Source organism: Pseudophryne corroboree, chromosome 7, assembly GCF_028390025.1.
Source record: "Pseudophryne corroboree isolate aPseCor3 chromosome 7, aPseCor3.hap2, whole genome shotgun sequence".
Classification (NCBI taxonomy): domain Eukaryota; kingdom Metazoa; phylum Chordata; class Amphibia; order Anura; family Myobatrachidae; genus Pseudophryne; species Pseudophryne corroboree.
The window spans coordinates 440,647,604-440,670,185 of record NC_086450.1 but is presented as its reverse complement, the minus strand read 5'-3'; the positions used below and the strand labels follow the sequence as shown (position 1 = coordinate 440,670,185).

Sequence of the window (22,582 nt, the reverse complement as noted above, 5' to 3'; positions counted from 1 at the left end):
GGATTAGGAACAGATTTAAGGGAAGGTGTAACCACAGGAGGAGTAGGAGCTGCCAGTGAAGGTTTAAATTTAGGAGGAGGAGCTATCAGGGAATCTGTAAGCACAGAAGGAGAAGGAGGCATTGGGGAAGGTATCAGCACAGGACTAGCTGTCAGGGAAGGTGTAACTGCAGGAGGAGAAGCTGTTATGGAAGGTGTTACCACAGGAAGAGAAACTGTCAGGGGAGGTGTATCTGCAGAAGGAGGAGAAGCTGTTAGGGAAGGTATAAGTGCAGGAGAATGAGCTGTTGTAGAAGGTGTAAACTCAGCAGCAAAAGCTGTTGGGGCAATATGTATCAGTAAGTTGGAAGCGCAGGAGAAGGAGATAATGAGGAAGGTGTAATCACAGGATGAGGACCTGTCAGGGAAGGTGTACCTGCAAAAAGAAAGGAGGAACTGTTGTGGAAGGTATAACAAACAGAGGGTGAAGAGGAGCTGACAGGGAAGATGTAAGCTCAGGAGAATGAGCTGTCACAGAAGGTATAACTAGAAGAAGGAGCTGTCAAGGAAGGTGGAAGTTCAGCAGCAGGAGCTGTTGTGAAAGGTGTAAATGCAGTGGGAGCAGCTGTCAGTAAGGTGTAAGTGCAGGAGGAGGAGCTAATAGGAAAGGTGTGACTGCAGGCAGAGGCGATTGAGACCTCATAGGGCCCTAAGTAAAACACGATTTCAGGAACCCCTTCCTCAAACAATCCGTAGTACTATCCGCAGTACATAGACAGACAAAGAGGGGAGCAAGAGAGTGCTTGTCAGGGAGGGAGGGGGAGTGAGCATGAGAGAGAGAACATGTCAGGGAGAGACAGAGGGAGAGAAAGGGAACCAAGGGAGAGAGGGTGTCAAGGAGAGAGAGAGGAAGGGGGAGCGAACGGGAGAGAGAGAGGGGAGCAAGAGAGAGAGAGGGAGAAAGGATGTCAGGGAGAGAGAGAGATAGAAGGGAGCAAGAGACAGAGGGTAGCAGCGAGGGATAGAGACAAAGAGGGGAGCAAGAGAGAGGTAGAGCAAGAGGGAGAGGGGGAGTGAGTTAGAGAGAGTCAGGGAGGGAGAGAGAGAAATGGAAGGAGGGAGAGTGAGTGGGAGAGAGAGGGTGTTAGGAAGGGAGAGAGAGAGGGTGTCAGGGTAGGAGAAAGAGAGGGGAACAAGAGAGAGGGAGGCAGGGGGTGTCAGCAGAAGAGAGGCTGTCATGGAGAAAGAGAGGGGAGCAAGCGAGAGGGAGAGAGAGGGAGAGAGATAAAGCCAGGGGGGACCAACAGAGAGAGTATGTCTGGGTAGGATAGAGAGAGAATGTGTGTCAGGGAGAGGGGGGGAGCGGGAGAGGCAGGGGTAAATGCAGGATTTTAAGGAGGGGGTTGTCGAGATTTTATATATATATGTCCTGATGAAATTTCTAATAATAAATAAAAATGAAATGTTGATTGCATTAAGGGAGATTACCTATTGATGATGCTGAGCCTCTATATGGAGGATCACTGAGTTCCGGTCATCTCTATATGTATATGAGAGGCATGGGGAAAGAGAGAGGGGGGGGAGACATGGGAGAAAGAGGTGCATTGGGAGAGAGGCACATAGGGAGAGGGGGGTATGGGGAGTGAGAGAACGAGGGGCATAGAGAGTGGGATGCTCGGAACTCTCCTGAGTGTATGTATGAGAGGGGAGTGTGACCGGAATGTCCCATACGAAAGCTCTCACCGCTTTTGCGTCACGTCCCCTGTACATAGAATGAATGTCTAGGTCACATGGGACCTGGCCTCATAGGGGATTCCCGCTTACCGTCAGTAACTGCCTGTTACTGACTCCACCCACTGCGCGGTGGGTGGGTTTATGCTGCCACCACCAGACTCCTAACCTGCCGTGGCATCTGGAACCACGGTTCTGCTCTGTATGCATCGACATGCCACCTTACCACACACCCCAAATGTTGCATGTCCAAGCACAGCACGGTAGCAGGCCAAAGGCGGAACTTGGAGATGCTGGTTACACCCTGGACAGCCGGTGAACGGAGCTAGGTTTTGCCTATCCCTGCAGGTTACTAGATGAAACAGTCGTCTTTAGGCAGAAGATCTTTATTTGCCCAAATAGTTCTGAAAAGAACTTCAGCAAGCAAAGAGAAGAAAAAAGAAAGACTCTGTGTTGGGGCACGCTTAGAAATTTGAAATAAGTTTATTAAAACTTAACATTTAATTAATAACGAATAAAAGTAATGAGGAGTTTGATACAAAAAATTGTTCAAGAACACAAAGTAAACATATATATTGACAGAAATCAGGATAAGCCTGATACAAAATTATGGGCACCTGTGGTGAAAAATATACTGAAAAACATAAAAAAATTACAAAAAATTAATATTATTAAGGTGCCTGAGTTAATCAAAATTCAAAATTGGAGTAGAGGTAAATGATATGTACATATAATCACCGCAGTGATAATTGTAGGTAAGCACCTAGTCTAAAACCTCATGAGAATAGATGAGAGGCACAAAGGTTCATAATTGAAATGTCAAATGACTGAGGGTAATCACCTGGTAGAGATTCTGTTTGCTAAAAGGCTAGATCCTTATAGATAACAAAGCATTTAAGATAAAAGTATGATTATTAAAGATACAAAAGAGCATTGATAAATAAGCCTAAAGGCAAAGCCAATTGTAGATAAATAGAAGGTTTGTGGGAAAGTTGGATAAGGAATAGGTAAGTTTCAGAAGTTGCTCTAACACTTCTGCTGTTTGTGATCAGAGGTCACAATCTTACTGCACCTGATATTCCCAAGAGGTCACCCTACTAGGTACTGATCAGGCTTATCAGCGCTTAGCTTCCAAGGTCGGATGAGATTGGGCGTTGCTGCTGAAATATGGCAGTAATAAACACTAGGACACAAATGAGAGAGTGTAATGAGTAGTGAGCAACAAGGTACTTCTGCTGTCCAGTTTCTAGTGCAGATTCTCTGTTGCTGTGAGCATTGCAGAGAGTGGTCTCGCATCTGGATGAGAGGGTACTAAAAATAGAAGTGAGATATGCTCAGAATAGGGAGGAAACCCTGCCTTCTGCTGTCCACTGTCTTATATAGATATATAGCGGACAGTGGATGAGAGAGGTGGGTTAGGCTTACCTATTGAAAAAAAGGGTGGTGGGAAAATTAGAAGAAGGAGAAGAAATGGTAATGTGGTGAGATCACAAATTAACAAAAAATTAAGTAAATTATGAAATAAAACAATCATGAAATCAACGATTAATTGGAAAAAGGAAAGTAAACACAGGCTGCATGGTAAAGGCTTACCAAAATGGGTATAAGACCCTGTTTATGCAGAAAGGATTCTGCAAAAAAGTATTACATTTAAAAGGAAATACCAGAAAATGGTTTAGAACAATAATTAAGGATCAAAAATAGCAAACATGGAAAAAAACAATATTGATTATATATCAGTATCAGTTAAATAACTGGAGTCCAAATGGGCACATACAATACCAGGGAGTCCCAAAAGTGATCTGAGCTAGAAAGAGTTCAGCATCACTGAGCACAGACGGACCGTTTCACCAGGGTGGCTTGTTCACTGTCTGAACTTCAGCAATACAGCAGATGTTTACAGCAGAAGAAAATAGTATAATACACTCTGGATGCTCGCAGGCCTCCTTTTTATGTCCATTTTCCCCACAGTACCACAAGGGGTAAGCCCGCCCTGTGGTTTACAACCAATCAATGTTTACCCATGGGCTGTGCATGCCTTGGTCACATGCACAGCTAACGTTGTCTTCTATGGACAGTGGGGAGTGGTTACTCTCCTTTGACCATCCCATCCTGGAGAATCAGGATACGCCTTGGTGCCGTTCAGTCTAGGTTGAGGGAAGTTTCCCGCCTAAATTTACTTCCAGAATCCTGCCCGGGACCTAGCCCACTGTCTGCAGCCTGGATTCGGGCTCCAGAGCTGGGCAGCCTAGATCCCCTGGTCAGGGTTTCCTGGCCATTACGGTTGATCCCTATGGAGCTCCTGAAAACAACTCAGCTTGTTTCAAAGCTGAGCTTCTCCTCTCTCTTCCAGTGCCACTTTCAAGTCTGAGGCTGGAGGAGAAAGCATTCCATTTTTGTGGAAAAGGTCTGAGGGAATCCATCAGCCTGCACTGCCATGGATTCCCCCTCCTGGGACACAACAACCAAGTAAGTGCATTTTACCTTTAAATACATTACATTTAAACTAGAGATGTGCACCGGACATTTTTCGGGTTTTGTGTTTTAGTTTTGGATTCGGTTCCGCGGCCGTATTTTGGATTCGGACGCGTTTTGCCAAAATCTCCCTGAAATTTTTTTGTCGGATTCGGGTGTGTTTTGGATTCAGGTGTGTTTTTTTTCAAAAACAGCTTAAATCATAGAATTTGGGGGTAATTTTGATCCTATAATATTATTAACCTCAATAACCACAATTTCCACTCATTTCCAGTCTATTCTGAACACCTCACACCTCACAATACTATTTTTAGTCCTAAAATTTGCACAGAGGTTGCTGGATGACTAAGCAAAGCGACCCAAGAGGGCGGCACAAACACCTGGCCCATATAGGAGTGGCACTGCAGTGTCAGACAGGATGGCACTTCAAAAAATTGGCCCCAAAAGGCACATGATGCAAAGAAAAGAGAAAAAGAGGTGCACTGTGGTCGCTGGACGGCTAAGCTAAGCGACACAAACACCTCAATATCACAGGAATTATTCGTTCTAATCAATGGTATTATTGGTCCAAATCACTGGAAGAAAATGTCAAAATCACTGGAATTATTCATTCTAACTTCTAATCAATGGTATTATTGGTCCAAATCACTGGAAGAAAATGACAAAATCACTGGAATTATTAGTTCTAATCAATGGTATTATTGGTCCAAATCGCTGGAAGAAAATGGAATGGATGGATACTTGCAGTGACACAGAGCTGCAAGATACAGCAATGGCCTACTGTACAACTATATACTGGTAGTCACCAAAATGCTGCACTGTGATACTAGAAGCTATAGAAAAGTGTATATATTATTGTATATATCAGTACAGACAGAGCGGTGTAACTGTGACCCATGTGTCCTGACAAGCAGTATAGAAGCTATAGAAAATGATTTAAAATTATAGTATATATCAGTACAGAGCGGTGTAACTGAAACACATGTGTGTCCTGACAAGCAGTATAGAAGCTATAGAAATGATTTCAAATTATTGTATATAATTCAGTACAGAGCGGTGTAACTGTGACACATGTGTGTCCTGACAAGCAGTATAGAAGCTATAGAAAATTATTTAAAATTATTGTATTTATCAGTACAGAGCGGTGTAACTGTGACACGTGTGTCCTGACAAGCAGTATAGAAGCTATAGAAAAGTATATATATTACTGTATATCAGTAGTAGTACAGAGCGGTGTAACTGTGACACATGTGTGTCCTGACAAGCAGTATAGAAGCTATAGAAAAGTATATATATTAGAGATGTGCACTTGAAATTTTTCGGGTTTTGTGTTTTGGTTTTGGGTTCGGTTCCGCGGCCGTGTTTTGGGTTCGACCGCATTTTGGCAAAACCTCACCGAATTTTTTTTGTCGGATTCGGGTGTGTTTTGGATTCGGGTGTTTTTTTTTAAAAACACTAAAAAACAGCTTAAATCATAGAATTTGGGGGTCATTTTGATCCCAAAGTATTATTAACCTCAAAAACCATAATTTCCACTCATTTTCAGTCTATTCTGAATACCTCACACCTCACAATATTATTTTTAGTCCTAAAATTTGCACCGAGGTCGCTGGATGACTAAGCTAAGCGACCCTAGTGGCCGACACAAACACCTGGCCCATCTAGGATTGGCACTGCAGTGTCACGCAGGATGTCCCTTCCAAAAAACCCTCCCCAAACAGCACATGACGCAAAGAAAAAAAGAGGCGCAATGAGGTAGCTGTGTGAGTAAGATAAGCGACCCTAGTGGCCGACACAAACACCGGGCCCATCTAGGAGTGGCACTGCAGTGTCTCACGCAGGATGTTCCTTCCAAAAAACCCTCCCCAAACAGCACATGACGCAAAGAAAAAAAGAGGCGCAATGAGGTAGCTGTGTGAGTAAGATAAGCGACCCTAGTGGCCGACACAAACACCTGGCCCATCTAGGAGTGGCACTGCAGTGTCACGCAGGATGTCCCTTCCAAAAAACCCTCCCCAAACAGCACATGACGCAAAGAAAAAAAGAGGCGCAATGAGGTAGCTGTGTGAGTAAGATAAGCGACCCTAGTGGCCGACACAAACACCGGGCCCATCTAGGAGTGGCACTGCAGTGTCACGCAGGATGTCCCTTCCAAAAAACCCTCCCCAAACAGCACATGACGCAAAGAAAAAAAGAGGCGCAATGAGGTAGCTGTGTGACTAAGCTTAGCGACCCTAGTGGCCGACACAAACACCGGGCCCATCTAGGAGTGGCACTGCAGTGTCACGCAGGATGGCCCTTCCAAAAAACACTCCCCAAACAGCACATGACGCAAAGAAGAAAAAAAGAGGCGCAATGAGGTAGCTGTGTGAGTAAGCTAAGCGACCCTAGTGGCCGACACAAACACCTGGCCCATCTAGGAGTGGCACTGCAGTGTCACGCAGGATGTCCCTTCCAAAAAACCCTCCCCAAACAGCACATGACGCAAAGAAAAAAAGAGGCGCAATGAGGTAGCTGTGTGAGTAAGATAAGCGACCCTAGTGGCCGACACAAACACCGGGCCCATCTAGGAGTGGCACTGCAGTGTCACGCAGGATGTCCCTTCCAAAAAACCCTCCCCAAACAGCACATGACGCAAAGAAAAAAAGAGGCGCAATGAGGTAGCTGTGTGACTAAGCTTAGCGACCCTAGTGGCCGACACAAACACCGGGCCCATCTAGGAGTGGCACTGCAGTGTCACGCAGGATGGCCCTTCCAAAAAACACTCCCCAAACAGCACATGACGCAAAGAAGAAAAAAAGAGGCGCAATGAGGTAGCTGTGTGAGTAAGCTAAGCGACCCTAGTGGCCGACACAAACACCGGGCCCATCTAGGAGTGGCACTGCAGTGTCACGCAGGATGGCCCTTCCAAAAAACCCTCCCCAAACAGCACATGACGCAAAGAAAAAAAGAGGCGCAATGAGGTAGCTGTGTGAGTAAGATAAGCGACCCTAGTGGCCGACACAAACACCGGGCCCATCTAGGAGTGGCACTGCAGTGTCACGCAGGATGTCCCTTCCAAAAAACCCTCCCCAAACAGCACATGACGCAAAGAAAAAAAGAGGCGCAATGAGGTAGCTGTGTGACTAAGCTTAGCGACCCTAGTGGCCGACACAAACACCGGGCCCATCTAGCAGTGGCACTGCAGTGTCACGCAGGATGGCCCTTCCAAAAAACACTCCCCAAACAGCACATGACGCAAATAAAAATGAAAGAAAAAAGAGGTGCAAGATGGAATTGTCCTTGGGCCCTCCCACCCACCCTTATGTTGTATAAACAGGACATGCACACTTTAACCAACCCATCATTTCAGTGACAGGGTCTGCCACACGACTGTGACTGAAATGACGGGTTGGTTTGGACCCCCACCTAAAAAGAAGCAATTAATCTCTCCTTGCACAAACTGGCTCTACAGAGGCAAGATGTTCACCTCATCATCATCCTCCGATATATCACCGTGTACATCCCCCTCCTCACAGATTATCAATTCGTCCCCACTGGAATCCACCATCTCAGCTCCCTGTGTACTTTGTGGAGGCAATTGCTGCTGGTCAATGTCTCCACGGAGGAATTGATTATAATTCATTTTAATGAACATCATCTTCTCCACATTTTCTGGATGTAACCTCGTACGCCGATTGCTGACAAGGTGAGCGGCGGCACTAAACACTCTTTCGGAGTACACACTTGTGGGAGGGCAACTTAGGTAGAATAAAGCCAGTTTGTGCAAGGGCCTCCAAATTGCCTCTTTTTCCTGCCAGTATAAGTACGGACTGTGTGACGTGCCTACTTGGATGCGGTCACTCATATAATCCTCCACCATTCTTTCAATGGTGAGAGAATCATATGCAGTGACAGTAGACGACATGTCCGTAATCGTTGTCAGGTCCTTCAGTCCGGACCAGATGTCAGCATCAGCACTCGCTCCAGACTGCCCTGCATCACCGCCAGCGGGTGGGATCGGAATTCTGAGCCTTTTCCTCGCACCCCCAGTTGCGGGAGAATGTGAAGGAGGAGATGTTGACAGGTCGCGTTCCGCTTGACTTGACAATTTTCTCACCAGCAGGTCTTTGAACCCCAGCAGACTTGTGTCTGCCGGAAAGAGAGATCCAAGGTAGGCTTTAAATCTAGGCTCGAGCATGGTGGCCAAAATGTAGTGCTCTGATTTCAACAGATTGACCACCCGTGAATCCTTGTTAAGCGAATTAAGGGCTCCATCCACAAGTCCCACATGCCTAGCGGAATCGCTCTGTGTTAGCTCCTCATTCAATGTCTCCAGCTTCTTCTGCAAAAGCCTGATGAGGGGAATGACCTGACTCAGGCTGGCAGTGTCTGAACTGACTTCACGTGTGGCAAGTTCAAAGGGCATCAGAACCTTGCACAACGTTGAAATCATTCTCCACTGCGCTTGAGACAGGTGCATTCCACCTCCTATATCGTGCTGAATTGTATAGGCTTGAATGGCCTTTTGCTGCTCCTCCAACCTCTGAAGCATATAGAGGGTTGAATTCCACCTCGTTACCACTTCTTGCTTCAGATGATGGCAGGGCAGGTTCAGTTGTTTTTGGTGGTGCTCGAGTCTTCTGTACGTGGTGCCTGTACGCCGAAAGTGTCCCGCAATTCTTCTGGCCACCGACAGCATCTCTTGCACACCCCTGTCGTTTTTTAAAAAATTCTGCACCACCAAATTCAAGGTATGTGCAAAACATGGGACGTGCTGGAATTTGCCCATATTTAATGCACACACAATATTGCTGGCGTTGTCCGATGCCACAAATCCACAGGAGAGTCCAATTGGGGTAAGCCATTCCGCGATGATCTTCCTCAGTTGCCGTAAGAGGTTTTCAGCTGTGTGCGTATTCTGGAAAGCGGTGATACAAAGCGTAGCCTGCCTAGGAAAGAGTTGGCGTTTGCGAGATGCTGCTACTGGTGCCGCCGCTGCTGTTTTTGCGGCGGGAGTCCATACATCTACCCAGTGGGCTGTCACAGTCATATGGTCCTGACCCTGCCCTGCTCCACTTGTCCACATGTCCGTGGTTAAGTGGACATTGGGTACAACTGCATTTTTTAGGACACTGGTGAGTCTTTTTCTGACGTCCGTGTACATTCTCGGTATCGCCTGCCTAGAGAAGTGGAACCTAGATGGTATTTGGTAACGGGGGCACACTGCCTCAATAAATTGTCTAGTTCCCTGTGAACTAACGGCGGATACCGGACGCACGTCTAACACCAACATAGTTGTCAAGGCCTCAGTTATCCGCTTTGCAGCAGGATGACTGCTGTGATATTTCATCTTCCTCGCAAAGGACTGTTGGACAGTCAATTGCTTACTGGAAGTAGTACAAGTGGTCTTCCGACTTCCCCTCTGGGATGACGATCGACTCCCAGCAGCAACAACAGCAGCGCCAGCAGCAGTAGGCATTACACTCAAGGATGCATCGGAGGAATCCCAGGCAGGAGAGGACTCGTCAGAATTGCCAGTGACATGGCCTGCAGGACTATTGGCATTCCTGGGTAAGGAGGAAATTGACACTGAGGGAGTTGGTGGGGTGGTTTGCGTGAGCTTGGTTACAAGAGGAAGGGATTTACTGGTCAGTGGACTGCTTCCGCTGTCACCCAAAGTTTTTGAACTTGTCACTGACTTATTATGAATGCGCTGCAGGTGACGTATAAGGGAGGATGTTCCGAGGTGGTTAACGTCCTTACCCCTACTTATTACAGCTTGACAAAGGCAACACACGGCTTGACACCTGTTGTCCGCATTTCTGTTGAAATACTTCCACACCGAAGAGCTGATTTTTTTGGTATTTTCACCAGGCATGTCAATGGCCATATTCCTCCCACGGACAACAGGTGTCTCCCCGGGTGCCTGACTTAAACAAACCACCTCACCATCAGAATCCTCCTGGTCAATTTCCTCCCCAGCGCCAGCAACACCCATATCCTCCTCATCCTGGTGTACTTCAACACTAACATCTTCAATCTGACTATCAGGAACTGGACTGCGGGTGCTCCTTCCAGCACTTGCAGGGGGCGTGCAAATGGTGGAAGGCGCATGCTCTTCACGTCCAGTGTTGGGAAGGTCAGGCATCGCAACCGACACAATTGGACTCTCCTTGTGGATTTGGGATTTCGAAGAACGCACAGTTCTTTGCGGTGCTTTTGCCAGCTTGAGTCTTTTCATTTTTCTAGCGAGAGGCTGAGTGCTTCCATCCTCATGTGAAGCTGAACCACTAGCCATGAACATAGGCCAGGGCCTCAGCCGTTCCTTGCCACTCCGTGTGGTAAATGGCATATTGGCAAGTTTACGCTTCTCCTCCGACAATTTTATTTTAGGTTTTTGAGTCCTTTTTTTACTGATATTTGGTGTTTTGGATTTTACATGCTCTGTACTATGACATTGGGCATCGGCCTTGGCAGACGACGTTGCTGGCATTTCATCGTCTCGGCCATGACTAGTGGCAGCAGCTTCAGCACGAGGTGGAAGTGGATCTTGATCTTTCCCTAATTTTGGAACCTCAACATTTTTGTTCTCCATATTTTAATAGGGACAACTAAAAGGCACCTCAGGTAAACAATGGAGATGGATGGATACTAGTATACTTATGGATGGACTGCCGAGTGCCGACACAGAGGTAGCTACAGCCGTGGACTACCGTACTGTGTCTGCTGCTAATATAGACTGGATGATAATGAGATGAAATCAATATATATGTATATATAATATCACTAGTACTGCAGCCGGACAGGTATATATTATATATTTATTATGTAATGACTGATGACGGACCTGCTGGACACTGTCAGCTCAGCAGCACCGCAGACTGCTACAGTAAGCTACTATAGTAGTATGTATAAAGAAGAAAGAAAAAAACAACAACCACGGGTAGGTGGTATACAATTATGGATGGACTGCCGAGTGCCGACACAGAGGTAGCTACAGCCGTGGACTACCGTACTGTGTCTGCTGCTAATATAGACTGGATGATAATGAGATGAAATCAATATATATGTATATATAATATCACTAGTACTGCAGCCGGACAGGTATATATTATATATTTATTATGTAATGACTGATGACGGACCTGCTGGACACTGTCAGCTCAGCAGCACCGCAGACTGCTACAGTAAGCTACTATAGTAGTATGTATAAAGAAGAAAGAAAAAAACAACAACCACGGGTAGGTGGTATACAATTATGGATGGACTGCCGAGTGCCGACACAGAGGTAGCTACAGCCGTGGACTAACGTACTGTGTCTGCTGATAATATAGACTGGATGATAATGAGATGAAATCAATATATATGTATATATAATATCACTAGTACTGCAGCCGGACAGGTATATATTATATATTTATTATGTAATGACTGATGACGGACCTGCTGGACACTGTCAGCTCAGCAGCACCGCAGACTGCTACAGTAAGCTACTATAGTAGTATGTATAAAGAAGAAAGAAAAAAACAACAACCACGGGTAGGTGGTATACAATTATGGATGGACTGCCGAGTGCCGACACAGAGGTAGCTACAGCCGTGGACTACCGTACTGTGTCTGCTGCTAATATAGACTGGATGATAATGAGATGAAATCAATATATATGTATATATAATATCACTAGTACTGCAGCCGGACAGGTATATATTATATATTTATTATGTAATGACTGATGACGGACCTGCTGGACACTGTCAGCTCAGCAGCACCGCAGACTGCTACAGTAAGCTACTATAGTAGTATGTATAAAGAAGAAAAAAAAAAAAAAACACGGGTAGGTGCTAGGTGGTATACAATATTATATATATATTATATACAATTATATATATATATATATATATATATATATATATAATATATATTAAACTCATAAACTGGTGGTGATTTATTAAACTGGTGGTCAGGTCACTGGTCACACTATCAGCAACTTTCAAGTAGTACTCCTGAGTCCTAAGCAGACAATCACAATATATATTATACTGGTGGTCAGTGTGGTCACAAACAATGGCAGTGTGGCTGGCACTCTGGCAGCAAAAGTGTGCACTGTACGTTATATGTACTCCTGAGTCCTGAGTCCTGCTCTCAGACTCTAACTGCTCCCCACTGTCAGTGTCTCCCCCACAAGTCAGATAATACAGTCACACTATCTCTATCACTTCAGCAAGTACTAGTAGTAGTAGTACTCCTCCTAATGCTCCCCAAATTACTACTGTGTCTCTCTCTGTCTCACTCTCTTCTCGAATCTCTATAAACGGAGAGGACGCCAGACACGTCCTCTCCCTATGAATCTCAATGCACGTGTGAAAAATGGCGGCGACGCGCGGCTCCTTATATAGAATCCGAGTCTCGCGAGATACCGACAGCGTGATGATGACGTTCGGGCGCGCTCGGGTTAACCGAGCAAGGCGGGAAGATCCGAGTCGCTCGGACCCGTGTAAAAAAACATGAAGTTCGGGCGGGTTCGGATTCTGAGGAACCGAACCCGCTCATCTCTAATATATATTACTGTATATATCAGTACAGAGTGGTGTAACTGTGACCATGTGTCCTGACAAGCAGTGTAGAGGCTATAGAAAAGTATATATATTATTGTATATCAGTACAGAGCGGTGTAACTGTGACCATGTGTCCTGACAAGCAGTATAGAAGCTATAGAAAAGTATATACAGTATATTATATACTGGTGGTCCCCAGTCCCCACAATGCAGCACACTGATCAGATATTTGCAGCACACTGAGCACAGATATGGAGCGTTTTCAGGCAGAGAACGTAGATATTTTCAGCACACTGAGCACAGATTATTTGCAGCACACTGAGCACAGATATTTTCAGCACACTGAGCACAGATTATTTGCAGCACACTGAGCACAGATATTTTCAGCACACTGAGCACAGATTATGGAGCTTTTCAGGGAGAGAACGCTGCCACGTCCTCTCCGTTCAATCTCCAAAGCACGAGTGAAAATGGCGGCGACGCACAGCTCCTTATATAGAATACGAATCTCGCGAGAATCAGACAGTGGGATGATGACATTCGGGCACGTTCTGGTTAACCGAGCAAGGCGGGAAGATCCGAGGCTGCCTCGGAACCGTGTAAAATGGGTGAAGTTCGGGGGGGTTCGGATCTCGAGGAACCGAACCCGCTCCTCTCTAATTTAAACACATTGTACATGTTTCCCTTTAAATATACACTGAGCCTGTGCCTTGCACAGGCTCCACATACCCAGGCACTGCAGTGCCTCACCATATATTACATTTTAAAACAGTGCTTTGTTTTTGCTGTGCCCAGCGCTCAGCACTGGGCTCCTTAGCCCTGCAGCCTGGCTGCTAGAGCTCTCCCAGTGCTGGAGGTATGGGGCTGGCTTCCCCCCCATCCTCCAGCCTGCCTGCAATGCCTGCCACTGGGGCCCCGGGAGCTAGCTCTCCCTGTCCCCCCAGTGTGGCACTCAGTGGCCTCGCCGTAGCCCGCTGGAGGTGATGTGGGTTGCGGCGCTGCCCCGTCCTGCAGCTTGACATAGCATAGCTCCCGGTCCCCAGTGTCCAGTGACCTTCAGTTGCCTCTGCCGCTAGGGAGCCGGCTAGCCCGGTCCCCTGTGAGCGGTGCACCCTCCCTATATCTCCATCGTGCTGGGGTATTGGGGGTTAGGGCCAGTATGCAGGGAAGGGATGGTTAGGATACTAAACTTGCAGGTGTTGGTATCCTGCGTGTCAGGATACTGCTGTCGGGATTCTGACTGCTGGCCACTGGCGTATCTATAATGGGTGCAGAGTGTGCACTTGCGCAGTGACTTGCACATGTGCTGTAGACTCCTAAACGACATAGAAATCAATACAGACAGGTAAAGTAATAGGCGCTATTAACCATAAATGTTAATCCCAAGGTAATTTATTTATTGGTACAAATTGATGACACAATTCATTTGAGATAAAGTGCATATGCCAACACTTATTTACATTCTCAAACATAAAAACATTTTAAAAAGGGGGCGTGGCCTGGACGGGCATGGAGTAGCACTTGCATCGTGCAGCTCTCCAGCCACTTAATCCTGCAGCTATATCCTGTACTCCCCCCCTGGGTCTAATACTGGGGCCATCGGTATGTGAGCACCCCCTGCCCCCCCTGGACCGGGTTTCAGTATCCTACCGCTGTCTCCGGAGGTCCGGGAGCCCTGTGTACCTGTGGGCCTTGATCTGTGCTGGGCCGGAGTGGGGGACTGCTGCCTCGTGCTTTGTCCGGAAGTTCGGCTCCTGTTCCCCGCCGCCGCCCGCTGCGGCCAGCCAGAGCACCTGGACAACGAGAGCTCTCCTCTGCCGCCCTGTCAGCCTCCTGTGGTAGCCGGGGGGAGTCCTGTGTGGGGCTCCCTGCATCATCTCATCTGCCGCGTACTCGCGCTGCCCGGAACACCGGAAGTGCGGCTCCCGCTGTCCGCCGCCGCCCGCTACAGCCGGCCGGGGCACACGTACACGGCCCGCGGGACTGCACTGTTTGTCCCTCTACTCGTGGGTGAAGCCTGGAGGGGAGTGTGGCCATCCTGCATATTGCTGGCTGCCTGCCTTGGCGGCCATTTTCTGGATCCCTGCTGGGGGATTAACTCTGGCTATTGGGCTGCATATAACCTTTCCCCCCTCCTGTTTTAATCCTCTGGCTCACTGTCCCTGCCCTCATTATCGGTGGCGCAAGCTTCCCTGCTGTACCTGGAGGTTGGTGCTAGGGGATTGATCCTCTGCGTCCCACGGCTCTGTTTGGGAGTGACAGTCCCTGCATCCCTGCTGCATTAGGAGGACACTTTGCATTATAACTGGAGACTTTGGCCCTGCTGTCTATCTATACATATTTATATATTTTCTCGCACCCGCTGGCCGGTCTGTGGGGTGTTGGGGTGGGCGCCCCCCTTTGCCTGTATTTGCTTTGATATATCCCGCTGACCGGAGGGTACGACACCGTGTTGTCCAAAATGGTGAAGGGTCGCCAGACTGGCACGGCGGCGGGAGCAATGGATAAGTTTGTTCGTGACCATGGCCCTCAGCAACGGAGGGGGGAAACTGCAAGATCTGAGGCATCGCCCCCATCTCTTGCATATAGTTCCGCCTCTTCTGACCCTCCAGATGCCGCACTGCAGAGAGTTTTGGATGCGGTGACTGCCAGCGAGGCGCGTCTGGCTGATAAAATCGGGCAAGTGCAGTCTGATCTCTCCATTATTCATCAGGACCTTCAGCGGGGTGAGAGAGAGAGTGGGAGAAGCGGAGACCCGTATATCCAATATTGAAGATTCTGTCGGCCCGCTGGGTCGTCGCACTGATGCTTTGGAATCTCAGATGACTGATGTGCGCAAAAAGCTGACGGATATGGAGGGGCGTCTGCGGCGCAATAACGTCCGTTTCATTGGCCTGCCTGAGAAGGAGGAGGGCTCAACTCCAGAAGAGTTTCTTGTAAAATGGCTTCGGGATGCCTTTTGGATCTGAGGAATTTTCGCCTTACTTCACTGTTGAACGGGCCATAGAGTTCAGATGCGCCCGCTGCCCCCGGGGGCTCCACCCCGCACCTTTATTGCTAAGTTCCTCCACTTCCATGACCGGGACACAGTTTTGAGGCTGGCTCAAACCAAGAGCCCTTTAAAATGGAATGGGTCGCCTATATCGGTATTTACGGATTTTGCGGTGGATGTACAAAAAGATAGGGTTCAGTTCCTACCTGTTAAGAGGAGGCTCCGTGAACTTGACCTACCATATGCCATGCTCTTTCCATCTAGGCTGCGGGTGGTGGCTGATGGGGAAACAAAGTTTTTCACAACTCCTCGTGAGGCCATGGTGTGGCTGGACAGACGATTCCCGGCGAGGCGTGCCCTTGCAGATCCGTGAATCTCCGGCTGACTCTGGAAGCTGACTTTCTCCTGTTTTTTTGTTTTTCTTGTTACTCATCCTGTTTTTTTGTTTATATGTGCTATGTACTGCGAGGCGATAGGATGCGGGAATGTTTGATTGTTGTCATTGTTCACTTTATCCCCCGCTATTCTGCTCTCGCGGTTTAGACAGGTTATATGATTATTCACTTGTCTGCTCTGATATCTCTGGTATGCTTTTATTTTTTTTTATTTCTGGTTTTGTTTTTGTTTTGCTTTTTCTTCTCCCTTTTGGGGGGTGGGGGTTGTATATTTGGCCTGATATGTTTGGTTCTCTGATATCCGTGTATGTTTCATTTTGGGTATTGGATAGACCTAGGGGGTGGATCTCTATGATCTCCCCTCATTTTTTTCAGAGAGTCAGTAAATTCTTGGCCCCGATTAAGGAGTGTTTGCACTAGTTAATGGTGTACGAAGTTTTGTTTATTTTTATTTTTAGGTTTTTGCACTCAGTTTTGGGATCCAAGTATGCCGCATGTTGGGGGTGGTATACAGGGAGGGGGGTGGGGGACGGTTTTAGGTTGTATTTACTTTTTGTGTGGAAATGTATGTTGTGAATGTACATGGTTTGCTGCTGTGCTATTTAAGCAATGGTGTCCGGTTACTGAATTTATGCATGACGGAATTGGCTGGCCACGGGGTGTTGCACTTATTGTACTTTTGCTGTACTATGGCGGGGCTTAAAGTGGTATCGTGGAATGTGAGAGGGCTCAATGATAAAGTTAAGAGGTCCCTCGTACTCCGACAGATTAAACATTATGCCACTGATATTGTCTGCCTTATGGAAATGCACTTGGTGGGGAGTAAAATTCTCTCATTGAAAAGACCCTGGGTGGGATGGGCGTACCACTCCATGCATACTTCTGCCTCCCGTGGAGTTTCAGTCCTTATTAGGCGGACCGTCCCCTTCGTGCTGGAATCTATACAAACGGATCCCTGGGGGAAATATGTGTTTTTGAAATGTAGACTATTTTATGTCCCTGTCCTCCTTCTATCTGTTTTGTCAAAGTCAGAAAAATATCACGCTACACACTGCCATATTTGCACCTCATGCGAGTGCCTGTTGCACGTTCATGAGCCCTGCCGTGCGTGCGCATACTCGCCGCTGCGGGCACCCGCAGGCGCACGGTGTGCGCATTTACGGTAAAGTTTATGTGCGTCTAGCGGGCGACTCGTTCGTTACATATTTTAACTATATAATGTATTTTGTAGATCATGGTCCCCTTGATAGATTCTGAAAGTTTAGTTAATATAGCATGTTCATGGACAGAGAGATCCCTCTTTGTTTGATACGAAGGGTCAGACATGGGTCATACAGTGGTGTTTAGTATCCATCGGAAGAGTATTTAATTAGCAATATTCCGGTGTTGGTTTGAAGCAGATTAATCGCTCGTGCGAATAGTTATGGACATAAGAAGTTTATGTACTTTTACTATTATTTGCACTTACTTATCCATGCGGCGGGAAACCTAGTCTCCCACCCACCTGAGCAGTTGGAAATGGTCTCAGCCCACCTGTATGAATCAACCTATGACCTTTTGTTATAATACTAAGACGAATTCCTGTGTCCAATGAACAATGAGATTGTAGGGACCATTGAATTGTATTGTGTGTGGGGCATAAATAGACAAGCCGACCATATCCAGCTCACTCTCTTCAACGGTTCTCATTGCTGATAATCGGGAGCTGGATATCGAGGCGCATGCGATCGTTCCCCTTGTGCGTAAGTTTTCTCCGCAATCATATTGTCTTTATTATTATTGTGAGCCATATCTCTCTCTCTCTCTCTATCTCTCTCTCTCTCTCTACTCCTCTTTCTCTCTCATTTTTCCTTAAACGTAATTGTATTGTATTGTATTTCCTGTGTAGTTATCTGGTTAGTTAGTCTATGTTATATTGTAGTGTATGACTTGTATTGTATTATTCTTTTGCAAGTATAACATTCATATAAGGCGTTAGACCCTAAGCCCAGTATTTGTGTATTTCTTATAGTGTTAAGTATTCTCAGAGCGTCGGTGACGCTCGAACAGCTTTTGAGTTAATAAGGTTACACTGTGTTGCATCTACACTCTATCATTTCACTAAGGTTTTCCTGTATAATACATTGTTCATGGTTTACATATAAAGGTTTAACAGTGTGAGCGTCTGCGCCGCTGGTGATCTCCTCGTGGTCCCGAGCGTTCGCTACGCTATAGCGAAACATTACGTTAGTCGGCAGCCAATAGCCTGCCTGCCTGTGATCTCTTGGCCGTGAGCGAACGTGACGCTTGAGCGTCTCGATTACGGCTAAGCGATTGTTACGCAACGTGCGTACCCTTACGGTACTCCATACGTCAATAGCGTACAGTGTTCTTAGACCTCTTAAAGGGTTTTAAATAAGATAAATATTTAGCTTTGTCAATTGGCGGCTCGTCCGTCCTTCACATATCTGCACTAGGTAATTTCAGCAGACATTATCCATCAGCAAAGGGCGGGAGCATATTCCTCGTAGTGCTGTCTGGATAAGCGTCTGCTTTGCTTAGTAAAGGGTGCTGAGGGAATCCGGAACCGGAGGTAAGAACAACACGCTAGTGTCTTTTAAAACTGTTTATTTCTGTCTTGCGTACGCACACACGCATATCTGCATTTCTTTTATTCGTGTATTTTCATATATCACTCTCCTGTTTGCCATTTTATAATTGATAAACGTGCTAAGAGAGATTTGTCGCTATTTCATAGTTAAAGTGTAAAAGTAATACATTAAGGGATAAAGTGCAAAGCACGCACGCAGCTCTACCTAAAGATACAAGGAGAGATTGGTGTGGTGTTCGGTAGATGATCGAGGATCATCTACATTGATAAACGTGTAAATTGTGTTACGGTGGATATTTGCTTTGCGTACACGTGTCTCTAACAAAAGGGTGAGACTTGCGTACGCAACTCAAAGGCCGACGCACGCAGCGTATATTACGCAACGGAGCGCCCGGGTACGCCCACGTAACAAATCACACACTAATTATTGTAACAGGCGAAAAGGTGGCAACGCGATAAATAGCGCAAGTCTATTTTAGTGTCCGAAATTTAGACTAACAGATCCTTCTCCAAATTTACAACACATCTGGTCTAAAGGAAAGAAAATTTCTGCGCAGAAATAGAAATAGAAACAAAAGTGTACATGTGGTGAGTGAGTGTTTGCAATTATACAATTTTTTGAGGTTGAACCACCAGAAGTCGAGTTCTCGTGAGGTACATGCATGTAAGTGACGTACATGGTGGCTAGGGAGGCATCCCTTGTTAAACATAAATCTGAGCATTAGAGTATAGCAGACCAGGAGGTCATACTGTAGTACAGACCAGGAGGTCCGGAACAGACCAGGAGGTCCAGGTACAGCAGACAAGGAAGTCCGCTATAAATAGAGAAAAGAGCACAACCCAGGGGGTTGGTGCAGAACCCATATAGGCCATTAAAGCTCATGCTGAAGGAATTCGCAGCCGAAATTTTCGATTCCACTGGTCGCTCTGCACATAAGATTAGTTGCTTATGTGCTGAACGATTGTACCGCACGTAATTGTGTGCATTAGTTAAATCTGACCAGTACCATTTGTGTACAAAACGGGTCATAAATACTATTTGTACATTCTGACGTGATTTGTGTAATTTTTTATTTTTCTAAAGGGAAGTTCGCTGGTCACTCAGGAATTATCCAACAACCAATAGTTACTGGAAAGGGTCAATGCTCTGCGGAACACACTCACATGTTCCAGTAAACAAAGGTTCATAGGGGCCCTGGGTCGAGTACGCCAGCACTAGGGCAGTGTGTAGGTCGTATTGGTCGGCGTGGGCGAGTAAGTGGGGTACTCGGTAAACCGCCAACGTCAGCCTATCTTGAACATTTTGGTTTTGTAAGGGTTGGCTGAAGAAAGCAACGCCTACAGGTATGGGGGCCAATTGTTCAGGTAGGGGGCGATCAACCTCGGTTCGGGTTGATTCAGTGAACCGACCAGTCGGGTCGGCAAGGTACGTAATGTGTGAAAAATACGGTTCACACACAGAGGTTTTATGTGATGAATGGGAGAGAATGACGGTACATGACGGGGAGAAATTCCCAAGAGTAGGTAGCTTTAGCCCAGAAGTGTTACAAAATCTAAGGAGGAGGATATGTCTCATTAAATCAACAAAGAGACGGATCAAACATTATGATTATTTGCAGTTATGGCAACAGGAGGGTGAAATACAGAGAGGATTGGCTCAGGCGGCGGGATCTAATCCTATCAGGAAACTGATAGCCACGGCCCCGCCGCCACCTTACATAACGGGAGAGAAATTGGTTGCGGAGAATGACGCACTAGGGTGTAACAAACAAACACTTAGCAACTGTGTAAATGTTAATAAGTTAACCAATGCAAGTATTAACCCGTGCAAGTTGTACCCTGTTTTGAACTTTCCCCAGGAGTGTGATCAAGAGGACGAATCGGCAACAATATCGGCGCTCTCTCTAGCAGCCACCATATCAGAAACAACAGTAGGCACGGCCCAACCCTTAAGATTAGTAACAAAGGCCCCTAGCGGAGGGACAGGTGAGGTCGTATCTACGGGTAAGTACGGCACCATACACTATGCTGAAACCATTTCACCACAGGCTGTAGAATCTACACAGAATGATGTTGCTAGATTAAATCCTGTTAGGGTGATAGCTGTTCCAAATGGGAAAACAGACACCACAGGAGTCACTCCCATTAGGAACATTGCCATGTATAGCCCATTTCCCCGAATGGAATTAAGAACCATAGTGTCTGAATTCCCTGACCCTAGGAAAGACTTAGTTGCTAGCCAGAAATACATCAGAGACCTAGGGAACACTTTAGAGCCCAATAACAAAGACTGGCAGGTATTGCTGAGGGCTTGTTTACCCTCCAATGTCGACTCGGCTCAATTTTTAGCTGACTGTGGATTGGATCAGGATGTACCTCTTACAGATGTGTACAACAAAGACAATGTAAAAAGGATAAGTTTACAGTTAAAGGAGTATTTCCCAGCTGTAGTTAAATGGAACAAGATATTCTCCATTAAACAAAAAGAGTCAGAAACCGCTGCAGAGTATTTTCACAGGGCATTACTAGATATGGCAAAATACACAGGCATAGAGGACATTAAAACAAACATAAACCATCGAGAAGTAGCAGTGTCTGTACTAATGGATGGCTTAAAAGAGGCATTAAAGACAAGGGTACAGACCACGCAACCATGTTGGCGAGGTCTGTCGGTGGCTACTTTGAGAGAGGCAGCTGTTGATCACGATCGGAATATCACCAGACACAGGGAATTACAAGGTGATAAGTTAATGGCCGTAAGTATACAGGCCCTGACCACAAGGCAGCCTTTGTATAAATCACCAAACCCTGTGGGTAAGTCAAATGTGGTAACCTGTTATTCTTGTCATAGAGAGGGACACTTTGCACGAGACTGTAAATCGAGAAACATACAAAAGTCTTATCAACCCCCTAGACAACGACACGACACGACACACGACATTGGGAGCAGGGTCCGCAGAAACGGAGTTATGAGCCACATGCAGGGGAAACAAAAAGATACCCCCCGAACAGAGACTGGCAAGCCTCTGGTAGTTCCCATTTAACCCCTTCACAAGTAGTTGCTGCCAGCGGGATTCAGGGAGGTCACCATACCCAATAGGGGTGTGGCCATACCTGTAATCTGCAGCCAGTAAAATTGATTGCAAGTCTTGGAAGTGAACCAGAAATTGCAATTAATGTAGCTGGTAAATCATTAAACTTTCTTGTAGATACGGGGGCGGCCAAATCAGTGATAAATTCGACAGTGGGCATGAGAACCACTGGTAAGACAATTCCAGCCATGGGAGTAACGGGAGTAGTCCAGCATTACCCTGTTAGCAAACCAGCCGAGATTACAATAGGGCCTTTACATACCAAGCATTCCTTTTTGCTGGCTGCATCGGCACCGACTAATCTCCTGGGAAGAGACTTATTGTGTAAAATGGGGTGCGTCATTTATTGTACTCCTGAAGGTGTATTCTTGGACATACCTGAGAATCACGCTCAGGAAGTGCGAGACATGTTAGCCTCCCCATCAAAATTAATGTCACATACCGTTATGACAAATAGGACTCCCTCCCAGGTAGAAGAGATGACATCCCAGATACCAGAGTTACTTTGGACTAAAGATGGACAGGACACTGGATTAATGGCAAACGTAGCTCCGGTAGTTGTACAAGTAAAAGATGGTAGGATAGCTCCAAAAATCCCACAGTACCCTCTGAAGCCAGAGGTGGAGTTAGGAGTTTACCCAGTAATAGAGCGCTTGCTACAACAGGGTGTCAAAGTCAGAAAAATGTCTCAATGCACGTTGCCATATTTGCACCGCACACTGGTCCGCGCTGCGCGTGCATGCGCTCTCCCGTGGATTCGCATACCCGCAATAACGTGCACTCGCAGGCGCG

At 46.5% G+C, this 22,582-nt stretch overlaps 1 pseudogene; it reads right to left on the bottom strand.

Annotated features, from left to right (window-relative positions):
- Positions 1 to 2,769: 2,769 nt before the first annotated feature.
- On the bottom strand, positions 2,770 to 2,888 carry LOC134945960 (5S ribosomal RNA; annotated as a pseudogene).
- Between the last annotated feature and the right edge of the window lie 19,694 nt (positions 2,889 to 22,582).